Source organism: Helianthus annuus, chromosome 12 (assembly GCF_002127325.2).
Source record: "Helianthus annuus cultivar XRQ/B chromosome 12, HanXRQr2.0-SUNRISE, whole genome shotgun sequence".
In the NCBI taxonomy this organism is placed as follows: domain Eukaryota; kingdom Viridiplantae; phylum Streptophyta; class Magnoliopsida; order Asterales; family Asteraceae; genus Helianthus; species Helianthus annuus.
Genome location: NC_035444.2, coordinates 162587081 through 162612136, shown reverse-complemented (window position 1 = coordinate 162612136; position 25056 = coordinate 162587081). Strand labels below are relative to the sequence as shown.

The following is a 25056-nucleotide window of genomic DNA, read 5'->3' as shown; positions in this document are numbered from 1 at the left end:
GTGTATCACTACACTTGAATATACTCCCGTATCCAGATCCCAAATATTCAGTCTTACAGGTGAGTATACCACAGATGATATCTGTAAAGGGGTTATGTGCGAGGGCCGTGAGAGCTCAGGTCGATACTTCCGTATACGCAGAGAGATGACGGCTTCGACTTTTGGTGGGTCCCCTTTTAGAGGATCTTTTGTTACAACAGCAAAGATTACCAATTTTATTGTTTAATCAGTTTGCTGAGGGCGGCGCTTATGTTTCAAAGCTTTTTGCAGAAAGTATTATTTGGGGACTAGGTCAGTATTTCCATACAGCAGAAGTCCCGGAATAATACCCTAGATATCACTGAGCATAAAGACCTAGTATCTCAGAATACGGGACCTTTCAAACAAGATTTCGGGGGTTACCCATATATCCAAGAATAGTTACCCACGAATCAAGCAAGTTTGATTTAGGTTTATATCTCGTTTCAATTTACTAAATGTGCGAAAACCTACTGACACATCCGCAGTAAGATCGTTTATCACATTTTGACTTTCCAATTCTTTAGCGTGTCGTGATAGTCCACTGATGTACTATCATTTCCTCTTTTATGCAACAAAAACTCATTTTTCAGTTTTATCATGTTTTTGTCTTTTTCAAATTTTCTGATGTTTTTGGATTTTCTAAAAATTCTTACTCCCCCTAAAATTCAAATACATCTAATGAAAATTGAAAACAAACTGTACAAAACATGACAACTGATATCGAATCACCTCAAATCGCCATTCACTCGGCATAAACAATCAGAACTCCCCCTATCAACAAACTATTTTCCCATTTAGATTTCAAAACACTTAAGTTTGTTTTAATCAAAATGGTTTTTCCGGAAAATAAGTTTGATTGATTTTACCACCTGTAGGTTACCATTTGTAGGAATATCCAACAAATGTTCGGGGTTGTGGTTCACCATCTTGTCTATCGATCAAAGTAGGAAAATACAAGTACAATTTAATGTCCTTGATTTACCATTTTCAGTTCAGAAATCTCTGTACCAACTGTAAAACATCAACAAACATAAACAAACCTCTTTACCGTTTATATGATTGACGTTATCGAATTAAATTCAAGAAAGATGCCGATTCATGCTCCACGCTTACCAACCTGGGAGCTCCGGCAAGTCCTGAGACTTACTGTTCATAATATGTACCATCCCAGTCACAAACCAGGGATGGTTCAACCGTTTCTTTCTTTGTTTTCTTCTCGTAAAATTCTTTAACCCCTTTGACTTTTCGATCAATCATTTTGCCAAAGATGTGTTTTACCTTGGGGTTAAAGACCTTCTCAGCATCAAATTCCTGTTCATCATGAAAAAATTGATTAGAAATCTCAACTTTACCAATTTTCTTTTTATAATTTTCAGCCCGAAGTGATGGAAAATCATCATCATTAACACTCGGAACTGAGTTCTCATCTTTTACATCAGCTTCACATTTTGAGACAACTTGTGGCTCAACTGACTTTGAGGAATCAGTTTCATCGCCCGAAGATAGCTCCTCTGATTTCGATCCATCAGAATCATCACTAGTGCTTTCACCAACCTTCTTAACAACCCATTTCTGATTGTCAGATTTGGCTCTCTTCTTGTAAAACTTGTTCGAACTCTCACCAATTTCAAAAATATAATCTTTAAACAGTTTTGTTCTATCAAGTGGTGATTCGAACGCAAACACCATTTCTGAGATTTTACGAAAAACTCCCTGTTTTGATTGTATCGCCTGAGAACAATCTTTAGCGATATGTCCAACGTTGTTGCACTTGAAACAGGTTCTCGAGTCCTTCTTTTGTTCAGCTTGTTTCTTTTTCAGAAACTCACTGTTTGTTTCCCTCCAGAAACTTGTCTTTTCTTCTTCACTAGTTGACGTACCTGAAACAAATGACATCGTGGATTTACAATCACGAACACATTTTTCATTCTTCTGTTTTTCTGTAGGAGTAAAACCTAATCCTTTCTTTTTGAAATTACCGCTATGGTTTGATCTCTTTTGGAAACCAGAACCAGAACAGTAATTCTTTTTCTTGTTTAATCTTTGTTGTACTCTTGAGGTGTATTTTTTAGGTTTTTCATTAAAACATAAGTCTTTAATTTCAGAAATATTAATTTCTGTGAGTTTGAAAACCTTGTTTATCAATTCAGTTTTGACACCTCTTAATGGAAATTCCTCATCAGAATATAATTTGTCCGAATTATTCAAAGTATAAGCAACTTTAAACAATCCATCATCCAAATTATATTTTGATAAAAGAAATTTTCTATCATAAACTAATTTTCCCTGTTTTTCTGTTTGCACCGGAGTTTTTGACTCAGATTTTGACTCTGACGCGGACTCCGACTTTGACTCGTCACTTTCATCACTATCTAACACATGATCCACAACTTTCTTCATCAATTGAGACTGTTGATCAGTGTCAGATGATGTAAACACAACATCAATACTTTCTGGAAGATTGACCGACGACTCTGACTCCCACTGTAAATTTGTAGCCTTTTTGACTCTTTCATCGTTAGGATGTCTAGGCAAATATCCGTTTTCCAGTGGAGGTGGACATCTGTTATAACTGACACCTTGCTTCTTACCAGATGAAGTCTTTTCAGTGTCCTTTTTCTGATCACTCTTCTTCTTGTCAGCAATCTTTTCACCAGCATCAACTCCAGCTGCATTCTTTTCAGTTACATCATCCTCTTCCCATACCTTCATGCTCTCAACAGTCGGATAAATCCTGTCAATCACATAGGAAGTACATGAGTAACTTTTCAACAAACGATTTACTCTTTCAGTTTCAATTCGTTGCAGCTCAAGCTTCTGTTCTAAAGCAGCACACTTCTCAATATAATTGTTTACAACTTTTTGTTTTGTCATAAACGCTCCCTGAGGAGTCTTCATAGCAACTGCTTGTTCTTCACTAGTTTGATTGTACTGATTCATTGTCTTGTTCAGCACATCATAAGACTCCTTCAGACTGTTTAAGTTGTAAATCAACGTGCTGTTCTGCTTCTTCACAATCTCACAGTTTTCACATTTCACAGAAACCTCTTTTGCATCAACTTGTTCTTCAACTTTAAACTTAGGTACTTCTGTCACCTTTTGCCTTCTCACCACCGGCACTTCTTCATCATCACTACTCACCGGCGTCTTGATCTTCTTCTTTTTCTTTTCCTTCTTGACTTTTTCATCTTCGCTATCACTCTCAGCAAGCAACTTCATATCTTCTCTGTATTTTCTAGCCCAATACTCTGTATCATCATCACTATCATCTACAATCTTTGCTGTAAATGCAGTGTAAGCTGTGGTTTGTTCAGGAACATAATCATCCCAAGTAAAGTTTGCCCAGCTAAAACCTTCTGCAAGCTTTTCATCTTCTTGATCAATCAAACAAGCTTTTCCATTTTCTGGAATGTAATTATCCCAGGTAAATGATTGCTTTTGATTTGGATTAACCACACAAGCTCTCTTTCCGGTATCTTCAATCACATCTCTTCCATGTGCAGTCTGAGCTTGATGTTTTTGTTGTTGAGATAATTGACCAACTTGGTGATAAATGGCTTTGCGATAGTAATCGTTGTTGTTGTTGAACGGATTTTGAGCTCCACTTGATTCTCGGTTTGTGCACTCTCTCTTGAAGTGTCCTTTTTCCCTGCACCGAAAACAAGTGACTTTAGATTTGTCAAAACCTAAAGTAGAAACATTCGCATCACCAAGATCATCTCTCCCCGTGATTTATTTAAACTTCTCAGCTCTCCGTAAAACACTAGCCAAACACCACTTTATATCCATCAACTCCATCTCTTCAGCATCTATCTGGTCGTAGTCTTCTTTGGTTAGCATTGGATTGCCGATACGACCTGCAACAAAACAAGTATAAGATTCCAAAACCATTCCTAATAAAGACATTTGGTTTTTGGCAATTTCTTCAGAATAATCTTGATCATTCTCAAGATTCAATACAATGTTGCATTGTAACTTTCTCCCATTTTTAGTTGCTGAGATGTTTGGATCGAATGATGGAAATGAAGTAAAACTGGTCTTGCTGCTTGATCCAGATGATGGACTTTCAGATAAGCTCTTGGCACTCATACCAGTCACAATCTTTGGAGATGAATTCGACGATTTCTCATTTACCCCAGCTTTATAATATAATCCGATATCTTGTTCACCATCGAAGTCTTTCATTCTAATCACTTTTCTCTGTTCCATCTCTTGAGCTTCGATCTTTTCAATGCACTTACTGAGCGTCAGATTGCTAAAACCTTTCTTGTTTCTGAGCATCATCAAGTATGTGCCCCAACTCTCATATGGCAACGCATCAGCAAGTTTGTCGATCAACTCTTCATATTTGCAAGCAGATTACAATAACGTTCAATAATCTCACGTGTACTCTCATTCTTTAACCCACGAAAGAGATCAAATTCTTTCTTCAGAAGTGACTTTTTACTCTTAACCATCTCCTCACTTCCTCTAAACTTTGATCGCAAAGCTTTCCAAATCGAATAAGATGTTCCATTATGCTGTAAAAGAACCATGATATCTTCTTTGACTGCCTGTTGAAGAAGACTTAGCATCATTTTCTCATTTTTGTACTTCTTCCTCTCATTATCTCTAAGATCTTTGATTGGAACAGGTTCTTCGTCATCGTTTAATGGTCGAACATACTTTGTTTCCACGCATTCCCAAGCGTCAAGATAATTCGCTTGCACCCAATTTTCAAACCGACCTTCCCAACCCTTGTATTCTTCAATGTTCATTAACTTGGGAGGTTTTTGCATCGTCCCGGTTTCATTTTCAAGCATAGTAGTTTGAATAGCGTTGATCGTGGTACTTGGAGTAGCGAACGCGTTATAGAAATCCTCGTTCATTTTTCAGTTTTTTTTTTTTAAATATTTCAAACTGTTTACAAAAGCGGACAAGAGATTTCAACAATACACAAAAACGAACTAGAGAATCAAAATATCTCAAAGGCGGTCCAAACAGAACAAATAAGCGATCGGATGTGTTCAAATAAGCGGCCCAATGATATGCCAAATAAACGGTCCAAGAATATGTCTGCTCGAGCGGTTCACAAACTTGTCTGAATGAGCGATCCAGATGGATGAATGGACCAAATGAGCAGGCCGTAGTTTTGGATCGGTCCAGGAAGTGTTCGTTCGGATGAGCGATCCAAATAACGACTGAATGAGCGGTTCACATGTGTTGATTTGGAGCGGACTAGGTTATCCGACCGAATAAGCGGTTCTCAATCGTACGAATAAGCGGTCCAAATCTGTTAATTTCGAGCGGTCCAACACAATTCAGAAAAGCGGTCCACTTTCGGACATCATTTTGACGAACTATTTCTTCGAATTTCGACACCAAACTTTCAAGGGTTTGTCTCTATACTATCGCGCACAATCCCTGAGATTTCCAGCAAATTTCGACCGTTGAAAATGTCTGAATCTGAAAAAGAAGGTGTAGAAGATAGAATTTTTGACGATTTCCAGCTATTCTCTGTAGAACTCCTCCTCCTGAAGCTCTGATACCACTTGTAGGATCGTTTGGCGACCCGAATGAGTCAATCAGAGGCGTTTTCGTCAATTACAGGTGCGGAATAACAAGTAATCAACGTAGGAATAGCTTGCAATACACTTTAAACACTTTCTGTATTGATTTGACGGTAAATACAACCAGTTCTCGATCCGGCAGCACTTCGGTACGAGATTCAGTCAACCGTTACAAATGAGATCGCTCTTGGGGTATTTATAAGGTTCTGGAACCGCTTATTGGACAGGCCCAATAAGCGGCCCACACATGAGTCACATGAGTGATCCTAAACATGGTCACTCGAGCGGTCCAACATGGTCACTCGAGCGATCCTAAACCCTAATGGACTAATAAGCGATCCATCTATCCAAACTCTATACAATCTCACTATTTCTCATATTACGTGCCCAGATCTAACATCTAAAACTTATGACTCGATACAAGACGTAATCAGCAGATGTAGTGTACCAACAATAACGCTAATTGTGACAATAGAATTAAAGATAAATTGATTTCATTCATAAATAAATGTTACAATACATTAAAAAATACAAGAAAACAATACAACATCAAATATGAAATTTATACAACGTATTTGACCTAAGACGTCTAAGTGAGTATCTATGCATCTTTGCTATTCCGTTTTCATAGCATCATCAATCCTTAACCTGTAACATGTTTAAAATACAATTCAATGCAAAAGCAAAGGCGAGTATACAAGTTTGGTACATACGTATCAAAAGATAAGTTTAAACAATTCCATGTGGCAAGCTCTTGATACGAGATAAACAATAAAATTGGCATGTGTCAAACATATCAAACCAATAATGAAACGGAATATGCTCATGACATAACCACAAGTCTACGGGCGGGTCGTTAATCCTATAGCGCTACATATGTCATGGTTTGGCTCGTACGAAGTTAATGATAAGTCTAACACATATTGTCCTCAACCCAAGTTTAAAGTATCAAGTAATCAAATAGCCATGCGTGTAATAGGAATGTTTATGTATTATGATAAAGTTTGTGTGTAAGTTTATAAATAACATGTTACACCCCAAAAAGTGGTAAACGAAAAAGGGGTTCAAGTATACTCACAAATTTTGCATATGCTTTCCGATTATTCAGTTGTTGACGAGTAGAGATTTAGAGTCCAAATGTATAAGGGTTAAAGTTCAAGTATGCTTAGAGTCGAGATTCGGACTAAAACAACATGAAAATAACATATGAGAATAACATGTGAAAATAATCATCTAATACATATGATACTTGTTCTTGACACTATGTACTCCAAGGAGTTTATATGGTTTCATGGAACATGGTTCCATTAGAATCGTAACAAGTTATCATACTATAGGATGATACAATCTAGTACTTGGACATATGAACACTAATTCATCATCTAAGATTTGATTATTTGGATTATGTGCTTATATATTACATATATTTTATACATATTATTAAGTCCAATATTTCAAGCATGAGGTAAAAGATTAAGATCTTCATTTAGGAACCTCTAAATATCATGGAGATCATGTAGGAGGTAGGAAGAACAAGCTTCCATTTAGGTACCTCTAAGTGTTCACCACTACACTTGATGTAAAAACAACCAAGGAGGGTCATGAACATACAATAAAGAATGAATAAATACAACTAATCTAAGGAAAACATCAAGTAATGTATGGATTTACAAGTATGATAGCCCAAGCTAGTCCTATAACCAGACAAACATCAAGCATTAGGCTTGTTCATTACTTGTGGGTTAAAACCCAAACAAAACAGAAAGTATGTGAGGTTTACACCTCTGATTTCACATGTCTCAACCTTGTTTTTAAGCCTAACTAACCATAAGATAGGTTGTAAGCATTAGGACATAGGTTTGAGTGAGTTAAACTCAAGTTTAAGTAAGTATTGATAAAGATTAATGAAAACAAATTTGAACAGTGGACTTTGAAGCTATTTGCCGAAGTTCCAGGGGTTTATTCATTGAGAAACACCCATGGAATCGAAGATAAGGTCAAGCCAAGCGTTCTGGAAAAAGAATGACCTAAAACGGATGAGAAATGAAAAAGTTATGCCCATTTTCGTAAAGCTCGATGAATCTGTCCGAACTCTGATTTGCAGCAACGTTTTTGAGTGATTAAGAGAGTTGTGAGGGTGTTTCTAAAGTGTAAAAGACTTGGGAGGCCTTGGGTATTTATAGGGATGGATTGGGGTTGGGTTGGTTCGCAATTAATATAAGTAGTTGAGGTTTTAACAATAATAAAAAAAAGAAAAAAAGTTGTTGTCTTGAGATGTGCAGCCGTAATGACTATCAACAGCCATAATTATCTCATTTCCTTTATTGTGTGACATACATTATTAGTATACATTAATGAATATAATAGTAATTATGATACTACAATATTTGGAGGTTGTTTGATAAAGAAAAAATCTATCTATTATACTAAATGAATTCTCTTAGGCCACAAGGTTTAATCTTAGCCAATCATTTTGATGATGTGGACATGCTCTAAAGGCTGATAATTCATTTTGTGCGCCAATTTCATTTCCTTCATTCTCCTTTCTTTGCAATTTCTTTTGAATACGTATTAAATGCTTTTCTCTTTCCAATCAATTAATCTTGCCAAAATTATGAATTGGTTTCTATTTCAAATCAAAAAACCCTAAATGTTAAGAATCATCTACATTCCAGAAAGTAACTCACCGGATTTCTCACTTCTATAACGGCGATCAACTATTGCTGGGGTTTTCATTTTTCATCTCATATACAAAAACCCTAGATCTGATTATATATTTCACGTTGTCGATTCTTCTCTCAAAGGATTCCGGTCAGCTAGGGTTTCCTCCGTAACTGGTGGTGATGGCTGATGATAATAAAGATGACGGTGGTGGTGGTTCTGGCTACAATTATGATGAATGTCGGTACAATGTTAAAGGTTAGGATGTTTGATTTGAAACAAATATTTTTTATGACTCTAATTTAGAATTGTGAAATCGGAGTTCCATTGCATTAAAGTTTTGATTCAAAGCAGGGTTTTTTTAGAATGGGAAATACAATGAATATTTTATGTTCGGTAATTTTATTTTGAATCTGTTTATACAATGTTTGTGCAAGTAATTATTGGTTGTATTATATATTTTATATTTGATCCGTATGTTAACACATTGTTCATTGGTTCCAGGTTCATATGTATTTTCTCCGCCGATTTTGCGAAAGATCATCAGGTATGCATACACAATTCACATTTGAATTTCTCCAATTAAACATAATAAACTGTTTATACGCGATAAAATTGGAAACATATTCATAGTTTTGTAGAAGATTTTCAAGTAATTGATGACTGATTGCGGTTTCTATATGAAAAACATATCAGTGGTTTCAAAATTGAATGAAACGTATTGGAGAAGATTTATAACTGTGATTGAGAATTGAGTGAGTTTCCATATAAATCATTTTGCCGCTTAAACAACCAATTCTCTAGCCGCTTAAACAACCAATTCTCTAGCCAAAGAGATAGATTCACAAAACTAATAATATTTTTTGTTTGATTTATGTTCATTAAGTGGTACTTAAAAGTGATTTTTTGTGTGTAATTTACCTTTCACCTACATATGAAGTTAGTCGGGTTCTTCCATCACCACCTGTAAATTCACACTTTTTTTAATATATTAGGGCATTCTTTAAATATTGGGTTATCAGGTCTAATTTACTCTCCTTTTTTCAGCTCAAGTATCATGGTTCTTCAGAGGTACAAGTTGGTCGGTGGTTATTGTTGGTTTAGTACCTGTTAAAGCAATGGATCCCGACACCCCTACGTCTTCTGCATTTGCTAGCTATGGTATTCAATTGGCCGAGTAAGTACATAAGTTCATTTAATTATTTTTCTCGCGTCTTATTTATAGTTCTACAAATGTTTTGTTTGTTTCCTATGAATAATATTTTTTTCACATGTATATGATAACCATAGGTCTTTTAATTGCTCTCTGCTCAACATTAATGGGTTCACTTTTCCCTCACGTGAACAATTGTTACTTTATATTAGATGTCACTTATGCAGTGCTTTATATTGATTTGATTATTGGACTTACTGAGATTTGTTTTGAACCGGGTCATCATGAGTATATGTTGAAATGGGCCAAGTCTGACTTTCAACTTTTCAATTATTTCCAATTAATCCCTTGGTCAGTTCGCAAATCCTGGCATGTTCGTTAACCGTTTTATGTTGGTGTTATAATAATAAAATATGGGTGATTCTATATACACACCCCTGTAATCTTATTTCGCAAGATGGCTGTTCCGGAGCCTGCTTAAGCGTTGCAGAATCTGCCGGTGTCGCCGCTTCGGCAGGCGAAGAAAAGTCGACGTGGACTGAGGTCTCGAAGCTCACAGTATCGCGGTGTGACGTTTTATCAGCGTACTGGTCGTTGGGAATCACATATCTGGTATGATGCACTTGCTTTCTAATTTCTAATAATTGTGTACTTATGAGTAGTATAAGAGTGTTTAGGAGTGAGTATGTTTGTAAAAAGTAACATAATAATATGAATTTCATTAATTGATGCAGATACAAAGGTACATATCATACTTAAGAAGTGGCTATAAAGATACTAAAAACTGAACGCTTAAACAAAGATTTTGCAAAAAGTACTTGCCGAGGAAGTTTATATTTTGATTCTTGAGGTCAGTATATATATACTCTTTTCTTTTTTGCATTGTTCGACTGCATTTTCTTTAAGGATGAGCTTGGAACCAACCGGTACCGAAAATCCCCTAAAATGGGTACCGGTACCGAATATACCCGGTACGGTTCGGTACCGGTATTGAGGATAAAAATCGGTACCAAAAACGTCAAATGTCGGTATCGAAAATGTACGCGGTTAGGTAACTTCCCTAATTTTCTTTGCAAACTGTATTATTGTTTTTTCCTTACATGTGACATTTAGTAAGATTTATTATGTTCAGGCAAGTCCGACATACTAATGTAGTGTAGTTTACACGAGCATGTACCAAGCTTTCAAGTTTGTGCATTGTAACAGGTAATACGGGGAATCTAAAACTACTTTGTTATGCTTCAGTCTTGGTAAATTTGTTTCTTACTTTGACTTTTGGGGATTCCAAATCTTTAGCCTTGAGTGTATGCATTTGAGGTTCGTTGTGTAAAAATTTGGGGGTGAACAAATTCTTTGTCAACTCTAACTTTTTCTTAATAGACTCTACATACTTAGCTTAATTTTAGTTCTCTGTTTAATTTTTTGAGTGATGTAGCATTGATGCTGTTAGGCTATCTAGCATGTGTTAGTAGTGAATTCATTTATAGATATAAAGTAATTACCAAAGATCATGGTAATTTTCATCAGATTAAATTTTTATTAGTTTTTTGGATTACTTAAAACAAATTAGTGGGTGTGAATGAAAGTTACCTAAAATCGAATCTGTAACAAAAAAATGCATGGAAGGGTTTGAACCCGAGTGCTTTGGTTTAGATAGCAGTTATGAGCCGGCTGCGTTTACATTTGGGCCTCATGTTCTACAGTTTCTCTGTCTCTAAGCAGCCTTCGAGTCAGTTTTAATTGCTTTGTTCTGTATGTGGTCGTTGCTTCTGTTTTAGTGGGTCAATTGAAATTGAAATAGGAAGGAAGTTATATCTGCAGAGTTTAGGCAACCCAAAAGATGATTTGAAAACATCTATGTAAAGTAACTTATTCGCCTATAATCTTTGGTTTTCTTTCTCAACGCAAACAAATTGTTTTATACTTTTTCATGTTGTTCGTCAAACAATCTAATGTGTTAATGGTGATCAATAGTTGGCAGTTGGATTACTCTAAGATGCCTAGAAGTCGAAAGGGTTCATCAGGAGGTGGTGCTGATTTGGAGTATGTTCATGCAGATGCACGGGCTTCTGCCTACAGTTCGTTTGCAGCTGGAGCTGCATTGATTGCTGGTATTTATGGGCAATTGGGTTTAATATGCAGCCTTTACTTTCTCTAATTTTGATTCACTTTTTATTGAATGGATAATCGGGTTACATCTTTTCTCTAACAGGTCAAATAGAAAGATTTAGCTAAATATTAAAAAGAAAACTCAAATGGTTCAAATGGGCCAAAAGTCTCTCAAAGCTTATTTAATAGTGCACACAATTTAGATCGGCTTATTAATATAGGCGATTATTTATAAAGTCAACTGATTTTGCTAAAATGAGTTCAGTATTTACACTAGGAGCACGTACTAGCGGCATCACATATTGCTTTTGTATTTCAAGTGGGTCAAAGATGTGGCCTTCATTTTTCAATTGCATCTGCGAGTCCACCACTCGCACTGGCATCAACACAGAAGTATTTTGAATCGCTAGATTACACTGACTTCTTGAGGAAATATAAGTTGTGGTCAAAAGAAGGTACCTTACCAAGATTAATGTAGCTTACATTTAATTGTTGTTTTTGAGCTGCATAGGGAATTTCGTAAGCTGCTTATCGTAATGTCTAAAAATTTGCTTCGTCAAAAAGACTGCAAGTCGAATTTATCTGAGTTTGATGATGTTTAAGACTTCAAGGTCACTTGGCTTTGTTAAATAAGGGACCAAATTTAAACGACTCACTAAGGACCAAAACGATCAGTCGGATCTTGAAGAAAGGATTAGGTGTTTGGTGCTTTGCTCTGGAAAGGTTTGCAGTTATTCAAATGTTGATTTGACAATTACAGCCTATTTATTTCTTAATGGGTTGATTTAGGTTATGTTTTTATCTCAAAAGGGGTTAAGAAAACATAATTTTGCTAAAAACGATACGGGTCAAATGGGTAGAAAGTCATCTGAAGATGCCATATATGAAAAAAAAAATAAATGTTTACTGAAACTAAGATATCATTTATCTACATGTTTTAAAATTTATTTAAAAATAGTTATCCAAATATGAAAGTATAGTATAGGTGCCATTTTTGTCATGTGTTCTTATAAACAAGTCAGTTTGGGCTATGTTTATGTGTAACGGATCAAAAGGGTCATATAAACTAAAAAGTGTTTTTTATGATACTATATTAAAAAGCATTCATTAATCAAATAATTTAGTTATTACAATCAAATCTTAGAAATCTGTCGAAAATGTCATGCTATAACACAACCCGGCCCGGGCAGCCCTCCTGTTTTAACCATAACCCATTTTGACCCTTTTTTACCCAACCAACCAGGGTAGTCGTCCTACCATGTTAAACAATATGCTTACACTCTTACACCATTTTGCAGTTGTGTATATATCTATCTTTTGATATATTCATGAACAAACTTTATGGCAACAGAAAAATCACTTACAAAGGTTCAAGTTGCCTGAGCGTGTAGTCTGCATTGGTGGCTTTTTGCGAATTGAGTTGTTAGCTCGGGTTCAGGTACAAGCAGCAGTCAGCAAATACTATATATAGTCAGTGTATTATTCCTAATATACTTAATTAATAATTTAAAGGCTATGTTCTTCGAACAGTCGGTTAAAATTACTCTTTTTTTTCTGTTTGGCTCACAGTTTGACTCACAGTTTGGCTCACGTGCAAGTGATAGGGCGCAAATAATCACCTGCATTTAGTGTCGAATTTTATGAATCATCAAAATGTATATCTCTGAAATATGATGCTGAGGAATTTGGACCTACAATGAGAAGTGTTTTGAGTGAACGTGATAGTTCGCTTAGCACACAAGTTTAGTACCCCTACAACCTCCAAAACAACTAGCTCTGGGGAACTTACATGACTTTTTGCACATGATGGTATTTTCCGTAATAAAGTTGTATGTTTATTTGTAATAACAAGTTGGTGTATGTTTATTTTCTATTAACAAGTTGGTGATTTTGATTCTATTTTGATTTAAATGTTTTTTTAATTCAATTTTTAATAATCCATAATTTTTCAAATTGGTCAAATGTTTTACTTATAGGCATAATTTTGTAAAAAGAGTAAATGGACAACAATTTAACATGCACAAAAAAATTTGATTGTTGTCTAAAAAATGTTATTACAGATTCAAAATGTAATATTATTTTTATAAAACGAAAATATTAAAAGATGAAAAGTTAAGATATTTAGATGTATTGGTGTGTGTTATCTATGACTCTACGTTCATGTCTTAATGTATATTTAGATGTTAACACTGCTGGTGCAAGTCATATTGGCCAAAAGGCATGAAAAGATCATGAATCTTTAGTTGACAAAAAGTTAATATGTAACAGAGATGAGCGAGATGCACTACTGGGATGTGATCAACGGTCTCAAAATATTAGGCTTACCAAATCATAGGTTAACGATTCAACGTTTAGAATTCATTATGTGTTTAGTTGGTGTTAAGCCACCCGCGAAACTCGCGGGGTCTTAGGCTAGTATATATATATATATAATCTGCCTTGGCAGACCAACGATTAAAATCGCTGTTTAACAGCCTTGTATATTTTTTTTCTCATCAATTTAACATATAGGTCATGCATCATACTTATTATATTATGTTAATTTATTTAACATATATTAACTATTAAAAACATTAGAGATGAGTAGGTATTAAAAATTAAAGCTAAATGAAGTTGTAAGATTGGTCAGCCGCAAGGCAGGTGACATTCTTTATTATTATTTTTTTCCTTTTTTTAACAACATAATATATTATACATAGATTGTTTATGTTATGTATTTAACATATCTAATGTATAACCTGTCATGTTTAAGGTCTAGTGTGCACTTTGAACATGTTTTAATTTTACCAAATATGTGATAAAATATGGGTGTGTATCAAATGTCCAAGTATGTTATATATGAGTAAGTGACGTTATAGCGTATGCAAAGTAGACATCAAATGTATAATGAATTGAAACGTGTAAGTATGAATGAATAAGTAATTATAACTTGTATGAAATAACGAATTTTATTACGATCAAAGTCTCGGATTTTATAACGGTACAACGAAATACGAAATATAAAAGGAACAAGCTTCCAAAAGTAGAAATACAAGACACGTTTTCTAGTTAAGGAAATATACGAAAAAGCGGAGCGTTACACGTTTTCTTGTGGTTATGTCATGAGCATATTGCGTTTCATCATTGGTTTGATATGTTAGACACATGCCGACTTTAATGTTTATCTTGAATCACATGCTAGCTATGAGGAATCGTTTAAACTTATCTTTTTATGCTATGTATGTATCAAACTTGTGTACTCGCCTTTGCTTTTGCATTGAACTTTATTTTAAACATGTTACAGGTTGAGGATGACGATGCTTTGAAACTGAAGTAGTGTTGATGCTTAGATACACATTTAGACGTCTTAGGTCAAATACGTTGTATAAATTTCATATTTGTTGTTGTATTGTTTTCTTGTATTTTCATGTATTGTAACATTTATTTATGAATGAAATCAATTTATCTTTAATTCTATTGTCACAATTTGCGTTATGTGTGATGAACAATCTTTCTTCGTCTCACTCCGATGTTTCCGCCATCGGTTAGGGTGTGACAGATTGGTATCGGAGCCATAACTATAGGGAATTAGGTAGAATTGCCATGCTTTTTACCTAGTCTATAGTTCTAGAGCTTTATTCTCATGTTTTGCTTGAACTACTTGCATGTTACTTTGTTTGCTCATTATTTATTCTCTTTTGATCTTTTAAACATATATGCCACTTTTGTGTTAATATTTGCTTCGTTTGTTAATACTTGTTGCATTATTCCATCCTTATGTGCTATCCTTGAAATGCCTTTTTTCGTATTATTTCTTGCAATACTTATTATGCTTATACATGTTATTACTATTTTGAGCATACGTCTTTTATTCATTTACACTAACATCAAAGCTACTCGTATTACACAAACGAGATGACTTCACCAAAATAGGCGTGAAACCCACAATTTGGTGGACGACCCTCAATCCATCTACTTTTCTTTTTACATGAAATTCACCATCAAGTTAGGAGTGAAATCCTCACCTTGATGGAGAAATTCAAATTTCAAATTCTAGTGGACCTTCGTCAAAGTGTCGAAATTAACTTTTGACCCGACGAGTACCAACCACACTTAGGATACTAAATCGCCAAGTTAGGGGTGAAACCCGCACCTTGTCGACTAGTTCCATACTTTGATTTTCATTAATCCCACCAAGTCTCGAAATTTCAATTGAATTGGGGACATGTAGTAACTAGAAGGGTAAATACCGTTAACCGACTTGTCAGCGAGAGTATTTCACCTATTAGGCCAATGCATGCTCCTCAAATTCGAAAGACTTTTCGACCACTTTGGTTAGTCAACGTTCCGTTTTGGAACCATCCCAAATTTTAATCAAACATACGTTATATTATTTATTTTATACGATGCAATCTTTCAAATACGAATTTACTTTCGGTATTTTCTCCTCCCACACACACAACATATTAAATCCTTTTCATACATTTATACATATGCATGATTTCATATAATTTAAATTTGTATTCCTTGTAACGACGAGTGGGGACATGTCATCGAGATAGGAGTGATTTCCTTACCTTGACGATTAACTCCACTCCCCTTTTCTAAAAAAAGACCTCACCAGCGAGTTAGGGGTGATTCCCTTACCTAGGTGATCGTTACCAAAACGTCTCTTCAAGATATCTTATTGTGTAAACTCGATCATATTTTATACCTAAATTGTTTATCATTATTCAAAATACCTACTTATACCGACTTCAAAATACATTGTTTTATCAAGCGTACTTCTTATCCTACAATCTATTTTCACTCAACTCATATACACGAGATTCTTAATCATGTCTTCAAACGTTTTATTACCCGAAATCCAAAACCTTACGAAATGCTACATGAACTTCATGTTCGACTTAACCACTAAAACACACACTCACGTTATATCGCCATACTAAAGACTTTCATTCTCAAACGGAATTCAAAACAACGCGACGAAATCTCTTATATCATTCATTTTACATATTCAAATTTCTCGAGTGTTTTATATGTCCAAATTCGTTATGCTCCAATGTACACTATATACTTAACTTTTATTATTCGTACCTACACTTAAACTCATACGTTTTATGCTTATACTTATACCTATACTTATAACCATACTACTCGTACGTTTTATGTCTATACTCATACTTACGTAAATGTTCATACTTAAACCTAATTTATGCTCATACTTTCATACATACTCATGATTCATACATTCGTACAAGTACGCGAGTGGAATCCGAGGGATTCGCTTACGTGGGTCCTATACATACTTAAGCATGGACTTGCTTATATACTACATTCTTATACGTACACATTCGTATTTTCAAATTTATGTATACCCCGATTCATACATAACTAATACAAGCTATGCGGATCATGCGACGATCAAAATAATCGTGGGTGCACACAGGATTATAGTGATAAGCGCATGAGAACCATAGAGTGTACTACTGTGTATAGTAAGACACGGAACGTAACATGACACCAAATACGAAACGGACGTAATATGGTCAAAGCATGGCGGATACGCCGCTGGTACTTCCTATATATAAGTGTTTTCACCATGTTACTAAACTTTCGAAAAACGTGCCATGAAAAATTAAGTGTTTTACAGACCATGTTTAGACCTAGTATGCAACTTTAACAACTCACGAACGCATTGCTAATGCATTAAATCCGATTATCCACGACAAGACCTCATTCTTAACACACTACTTTTGTCTATCCGATACTTATGCCATTCTTATACTTGCATTCACTTAGAATCAATCGTTCGCTTTTATACTCCGCTTATTCTCCCTTATTCTTTGTCTTTTATACAAACCTCGTTCGCGATCAAGTCTCGTCTATTCTTTCTTTTGAATCTTTGGAAGTCTTCCTCTTTGATTTCGAGGACGAAATCTCCTAAAGTAGGGGAGACTGTAACATCCGCCAAAAACGAATCTTAGAAAAACCCGATCTGTTTATAAATCGGATTTTAAGCGTAATAAAAAAATGAAAATTTTATTATCGTTTAATTTTTATTTATTATTTATAACATTGTGTTATATTAAATTAATTAATATAATTACTTAATGATTTAAAATTTTAAATCAACACATAATTTTTTATCAAGAAACGTTTTAGATATTCAAACTTTTTATCATAATTAAATTTTTACTAGTCTTATATATTTGTAAATTAGGGTAGTATCATAATACTCAGATTTTTAAAGCAATACTACTAATTTTATGATTATAATATATATGTATAATAATGCTAAATTGAATTAGTCAAAGTAATTCATGGACATCAAGAAACTTATGCTACTTATGAATATTTATGAGTATTATATAATTTTAATTTAGTTAAGAAATTTGACATGTAAGTGTCATTTAAAGTATTTAATTATACTAATTACTGTAACGATAAAACCATAAAGTTTTCAACATTCAAAGTTAATAATGGTTATAATTAGAATACAATTATGGACTTAATGATATGTTATAAGTTTAAAATAATTAACATTTCTATTAATATATTTAATTATGAATTGATGACAAATGAATGAATTATTTAAACATAAATAGTTGAGTTACATAATTTAGTGGAACAAGTTTTAAGAAATAAAATATTACTCTACACGAAACCCCTCACTCAATTCACTTAAATTCTCTGTAAAGGTTGAAGAAACATGATTCTAAAGTTTGTAACTTCTATCATCCGATTCTAACTCCCTTGATATCCGTTTGAGGTAATTCTTAAGTCCATTTCGCTTATTTATCACCTCTACAAAATCTCTATTCCAATTTCTGTTAATAGAAGGAAATTGTAGTTCCTTTAGATTCCATAAATTCTAGGGTTCCTAAGCATCGGGGATTTCTATATTTCTAAACTTCAATCAATTAAATTTTTATGATGATCTTAGACATATGTTATGATACAATTTCATTAGTTATGATGTTGGTCATGTTCGTCTAGGTTATATTTATTTTTTTTCCTTTTCAAACATAACTTAGTTAACAGTTACATTCTTTTTTTCTTCTTCTTTTTTTTTATATTGTAGTACTAACATTAAATTCCTTAACATAAATTCTTTTTACTTTTGTTATTTTCTTTTAAATTCCTTAACAGTTTCGTTTATTATATATATATTTTTTATTACTTCATTTACAATTAAACCATTGAATGTAATACTAAAGTAAATCATTAATAATTCATTTCTTTTATAATTTTTAAAGGTTAATAATGAAATAAATTTGTAATATCTAAACAAATTGTAAACAATAAATATTGGGAATTTTATTTATGATTATTAACTAGATCGTTATATGGTATTGTAAAAAAATCTAGGATAAATCGTTCGTTCGTTCTCTTGGATTTATCCAATCCTTACTCGTGCGTTATTTCAAGGAATCTCCAAATCGCAACGCAATCACTGTGAGTATACTCGAATTCCCCTCCTTACGTTTACCACTTTTTGGGGTGTAACATGTTTACTTACCAAAACTTACACATGAACATTTTACTTAATTGCACAAACATTCCTATAACATGCTTGTATACGTGATTGCTTGATACTTTAAACTTGGGTTGAGGAAATCTTGTGTTAGACTTATCATTAACTTCGTACGAGCCTATCCGTGACATATATAGCGCTATAGGATTAACGCACCGCCCGTAGACTTGTGGTTATGTCATGAGCATATTGCGTTTCATCATTGGTTTGATATGTTAGACACATGTCGACTTTAATGTTTATCTTGAATCACATGCTAGCTATGAGGAATCGTTTAAACTTATCTTTTTATGCTATGTATGTATCAAACTTGTGTACTCGCCTTTGCTTTTGCATTGAACTTTATTTTAAACATGTTACAGGTTGAGGATGACGATGCTTTGAAACTGAAGTAGTGTTGATGCTTAGATACACATTTAGACGTCTTAGGTCAAATACGTTGTATAAATTTCATATTAATTGTTGTATTGTTTTCTTGTATTTTCATGTATTGTAACATTTATTTATGAATGAAATCAATTTATCTTTAATTCTATTGTCACAATTAGCGTTATATGTGATGAACAATCTTTCTTCGTCTCACTCCGATGTTTCCGCCATCGGTTGGGGTGTGACAATAGGTATCCTTCTGTTATGAGGCTTCCCTTTCATTTGTCGGGCCAACAGAATGTTGTGTATGGTGCGGATGACGGTATTGAAAATGTTTTTAGTAAGCCTTCTGTTGTTTCTTCAATATTTGTGCAATGGATGAAGTTGAACGAGACAAATGAAGATGCTAGAAAGCTGACTTATGTTTAGTTTCCTTCCAAATTTGTTTGGATATTTAAAGATAGATGTTGGCAGATACGTAAGTCGTACCACTGTGTTTGCCGGATTCATTCGGTATCTCCTGCATTGGGCGAACCTTTTTTTTTTTGAGGATACTACTCAATAAAGTTAAAGGGCCTAGATCATTCGAGGAGATACGTACAGTTAACGGTCAATTATTCCCAACTTTTAGAGATACTTGCTATGAGATGGGACTCTTAGATGATGACAATGAATACGTTGAGGCCATTAAAGAAGCAAGTTTTGAAGGAAATGTCGGGTATCTTCGAGCATTATTTGCTACCCTGCTTTTGTCAAATACTCAATCTCGGCCAGAATTTGTTTGGGAGAACACGTGGAAATACTTAGCTGATGATATTGTATATAGACGTCAAAAAGAAACAAATATTTCAGGTTCTGATCTATCTTTTTTATTTCACATACTACATTTTGATTTTTTAATTAATAATGTTAATTTTTTTATTTGCTAGTGATGTGCACAAAATGCAACATATAAATTACATCAATTGTGGCGTAAAACTAACCCTTTTTAGCACTAATGTTCGAAAAAGTGTGTTTTTGTCTTCCTTTTGTATTTTCAGGATTAAATGAGCTCAAATGAACAAAAGAAGCAAAAAGGCAACTAAATCTAACATAAATACAAGAAAAGGCACAGACGTGGAATGCCCGACCCCCCGACAACATCTTCCCAAGCAAAATCAAGAAGACAGAAGACTGAACACATCCCGTGCTCAGTGAGCACGGCGGCGTACCCAAGTATCAGCAGAAAAGACAAAGTTGTAGAAGCTTCCATCGCCCACCACGGGGCCGTGCTCAGTGGACACGGGGTCGTGGTCAACTATAAGATTCACGGAATCCAAGCAAATCTTGATAGTACAGATACGCTTTTGCACACGGGGTCGTGCTCAGCGGACACGGGGGCGTGGTCAACTAATGCAGACAAACTGCAATTAATGAAGAAAGAAAGAAGTATGGACACGGGGCCGTGCCCAATGGACACGGGGCCATGCCCGAGCTTCTGTTCAGCCTATAAATAGGGGTGCTTGGATCACTTGCAACTCATCCCTTGGCACACCACCTCTCTCACACTTCACCCACCACCCACCACCATCACAACACCATCATCCACCACCATCATCCATTGTCCATCATAGAGTGTGTGAGTCGTCTCGGGATCCAAGATTGATCGTAAGAGTTCTTGACAATCAAAGGCTATGTTTGCCTAAGTCTCTTACATCACTTGGCGAAGATAAGTGTCTAGTGTAATATTTTTCATTTTTAATCTTTTTTCACTTTTTACTTGGTTATGTATTAATGACTTTAATAACTAGTTTCTTATGTTGAAGGTGATTCTTCCTTATCGTTTGTCCGTGGTGTCTTGGCATTATTTTACTGTCTATATAAAATAAAAGATTTTCACCATTCATATCTCCACGGTCTATATGGAGGTATGTTGGCTACCTGGTTGGGGGTTAAGGGAACGGTTTGGTAAGAGTCTTGCCATTGTTCAGTGTATAGATCCTGCAAAGGACCTAGGTCAAATTTAGTAGGACCTCCTTCAATACCCACCGGTATTGGATGGCGGGGGTCCAAACTCTTTGATCCCCTCATAAGTTAAACTACTATTAATATTTTAACCCGACTACTTAGGACTGTATCCCTGCTGACTCAGACTACTTAGCCGAGGGTAATGTCACCTTCAAAAGAGGGGCCTACCACAATATGCATTAATAACTTAATTAATTATCTTTCAATAATCTAACCCTTTAGGATTGTATCCTTGCTGACTCAAACTACTGGGTTGAGGGTAACGTCACCTTCAAAAGAGGGGCCTACTACAATAACTAAGATAATCTATTAAAAAGTGCAAAAGTGCGGAAATAATCAAAGGCACGAGTCGGAGCCAAGTGATTCATCTTGTCTATCTGTTTTTATTTTTATTTTATTTTTCAGCATTTTAGTTAGTTTTTATTTTTCTAGTTTAAAACCTTTTTCTAAACTTTTGATTTGATTAGACGTTGAGGATAAACCGGTACTAAAAGCTCTTGTGTCCTTGGACGACCTCAGTATCTTGCCAACACTATACTACGCTCACGATGGGTGCACTTGCCCATATGTGTGTTTGGTGTTAGTAAAATATCGTGTTTTATAAATTTAAAACTTGACTAACGTGTAAAAAGGGCTTAAAATATACTTAATTCCATATACACACCAACCCGCATCAAGTTTTTGGCGCCGTTGCCGGGGCACAAGGATTTTAAGAAAGCTTAAAATCGATGGCCTAATCCGTTTTTCAAAACCTTTTCAAAACGTGCGCACATTTTTTTTTTGCATTTTAGTTTAGTTTTGCATTTACAATAGCCTGAACACGGGCCGTGTTCACTGAACACGGGGCCATGCTGCATATTTTTCAAAAAAACACCCAGATACAGAGTCTGAGCACGGGGTCGTGCCTGCTAAACACGCCCCCATGCTGCACATGACAGTAACTTTTATTCAAACGCCCAGACACAGATCCTGAACACGGGCCGTGTCCACCGAACACGGGGCCGTGTCCAGCCTCTGTTTCCGTTTTTATTTTCGTTTTCTGGTCCCGAGACTTTGTTATGATCTGCTGAGTGATTCTTATGGATCAATACTCAGGAGGCTACAACTACACGTATGAGGGGGTGATTATAGGAGAGACTATTGCACTAATTGTGGTAACCCGCACTCGGTTCAATGTTTCAACTCACTTCAACCATCCACTTCATACACCCATTATGAGGAGCCCAGGTACGAGCCATCGACTTCATACACATCCTATGAAGACCAAAGGTATGAACCTTCTCCCTCATACTCATATTTTGATGAACTAAGGTATGAGCCTTCATATTCATACTTTGAGGAACCAAGATATGAGCCACCACCTTCATACTCTTATTATGAGGAACCATGGCGTGAACAACCCACCTCAGATGAGTATTATGAAGAACAAAATTACGACCCTTATCCATCATACACTTACAAGGAAAAACAATGGTATGAACCATCTACTTCATATGAGTACTATGAGGAACCAAGGATCGAACAACCGGATTCAAGCTTTGAAAATCCCGATCCTTTCTCTATCACCGAAGTAACCGAAAAGATACTAGGACACCTTAAAACTATTGAACGTTATATAAAAGAATCTCGCGCAAGGGAAGAGGAGTCCCGTGCAAGAGAAGAATTAACTTGTAATAATAATGAAGAAATAGTTGAAAAGGTAAAAATGGAAGAACAAATAAGTGAAGAACCGACACATGAGCTAAACAAAGAAAAAGGTGAGTCCGAGAACGTTAAAATCCAAGAAGAGCCTAATTTTAAAGAAATTAATCTCTTGTCACCTTCTTTCGAAATCATTGTTTAGTACCCACTCATGCTAAGTTTTTAAAAGAGCTAAACACTAACACTAAAATTGACGAAACGGTAAGCGTTAAGTTAACTGACGATCAAACTTCGCTAATAAAAGAAGACCCTTTTGAAATCAACATTACACCGGTTCCATGTTCTTTTTTTCAAAATTCATTTATTAGTAATATCACGATCGATAAAGATCTTTGTGTTAACATAATGCCTAATTACATTTTCGAAAAATTAAGTATTAGTGATTTTTCTCCACTTCAAATACCCTTTTTCTATCTAATCGGAAAGTAATAAAATCAGTCAGTGTAGTTGAGGATGTCTTGGTTCAAACAAATCAAATGTTAATCCCAACCGACTTTGTCATCCTTGATGACACTCCTCTAGTGTTGGGACGACCCTTTGTAAAAACTCATGAAGCTTTGAAGAACCGGAAGTACAACAATCTACCTCTTCAATTAGGGGCATTTTTAAAAGAAGCATAGATCTTGAGCGCTCAATGAAATATCCTTTTGTCAATAATGACCCCCTAATTGAAGATGAAGATGAACCACCCGATACAAGTGAAGAGATGGACCACTTTGTTGAAGAAGAGGTCGCCATAGAACAAACTTTTAAGGTTCTAGATCAAAATGAGCAACGAAAAAGGGAGTCTCCTGAAGACCCACCTCTTGAGCTCAAAGAACTTCCGAGAGGTTTGAAATATGCTTTTCTAGACAAAGATGGTAAATCACCTGTAATTATTTCGTCTAAGTTAAGTAGTTTAGAAAAAGAAAAATTAATTAAACTTTTGAAAAAACACAAAAATGCGATCGCTTGGAAGCTTGTAGATATTAAAGGAATAAGTCCTTCCATGTGCACGCACAAAATGTGAATGAATGATGACTACAAATCATTAATACAACCACAACGTAGAGTAAATCCAAATGTTCAAGAAGTGGTTAAAAACGAAGTCATCAAATTACTTGACGCCGGACTTATTTATCCTGTCTCCGATAGTCCTTGGGTAAGTCCCGTTCAAGTAGTTCCAAAGAAAGGAGGTATGACGGTAATAACTAATGAAAAGAATGAATTAATACCAACGAGAACCGTCACAGGATGGAGAGTATGTATAGATTATAGGCGATTAAATGAAGCAAAAAGGAAAGATCACTTTCCTTTGCCCTTCATTGATCAAATGTTAGAAAGATTATCCGATCATAAATTTTACTGTTTCTTGGATGGTTTTTCAGGTTACTTTCAAATCCCGATAGCACCCGAAGACCAAGAAAAGACAACTTTCACATGTCCCTATGGAACTTTTGCTTATCAACGCATGCCATTTGGTCTATGTAATGCCCCCGCAACATTCCAACGTTGCATGGTGGCCATCTTCCATGATATGATAGAAAAGACACTGGAAGTCTTCATGGACGACTTTTCTATCTTTGGGGATTCATATGACTAATGCCTCGATAACCTTGAACGAATGCTATCCCGCTGTGAGGAAACTAACCTCGCCCTTAACTCGGAAAAATGCTATTTCATGGTAACGGAGGGAATAGTACTCGATCGTAAAATCTCAAGCGAAGGAATGGAGGTTGATCGAGCCAAAATAGACACTATTTCTCGATTGCCACCCCCATCCTCCGTTATAGCTATCAGAAGTTTCCTAGGGCATGCCGGATTTTATAGGCGGTTTATCAAAGACTTTTCTAAAATTTCAAGGCCTCTAACGATATTACTTGCAAAAGATGCCCCTTTCAACTTTGACAAAGATTGCAATCAAGCATTTCTAACCCTCAAGGAAATGCTAGTCAATGCACCTATCATGGTAGCACCTGATTGGAAATTAA

General features: G+C 35.2%; 1 long non-coding RNA gene across 1 annotated transcript; it reads left to right on the top strand.

The window, feature by feature from the left end:
* The first annotated feature begins 9856 nt into the window (after positions 1 to 9856).
* Positions 9857 to 11777, top strand: LOC110896103. The gene is made up of 3 exons (XR_004874074.1): positions 9857 to 9996; positions 10119 to 10590; positions 11359 to 11777. It is a non-coding gene; the product is annotated as an uncharacterized LOC110896103 (long non-coding RNA).
* Positions 11778 to 25056: the final 13279 nt, after the last annotated feature.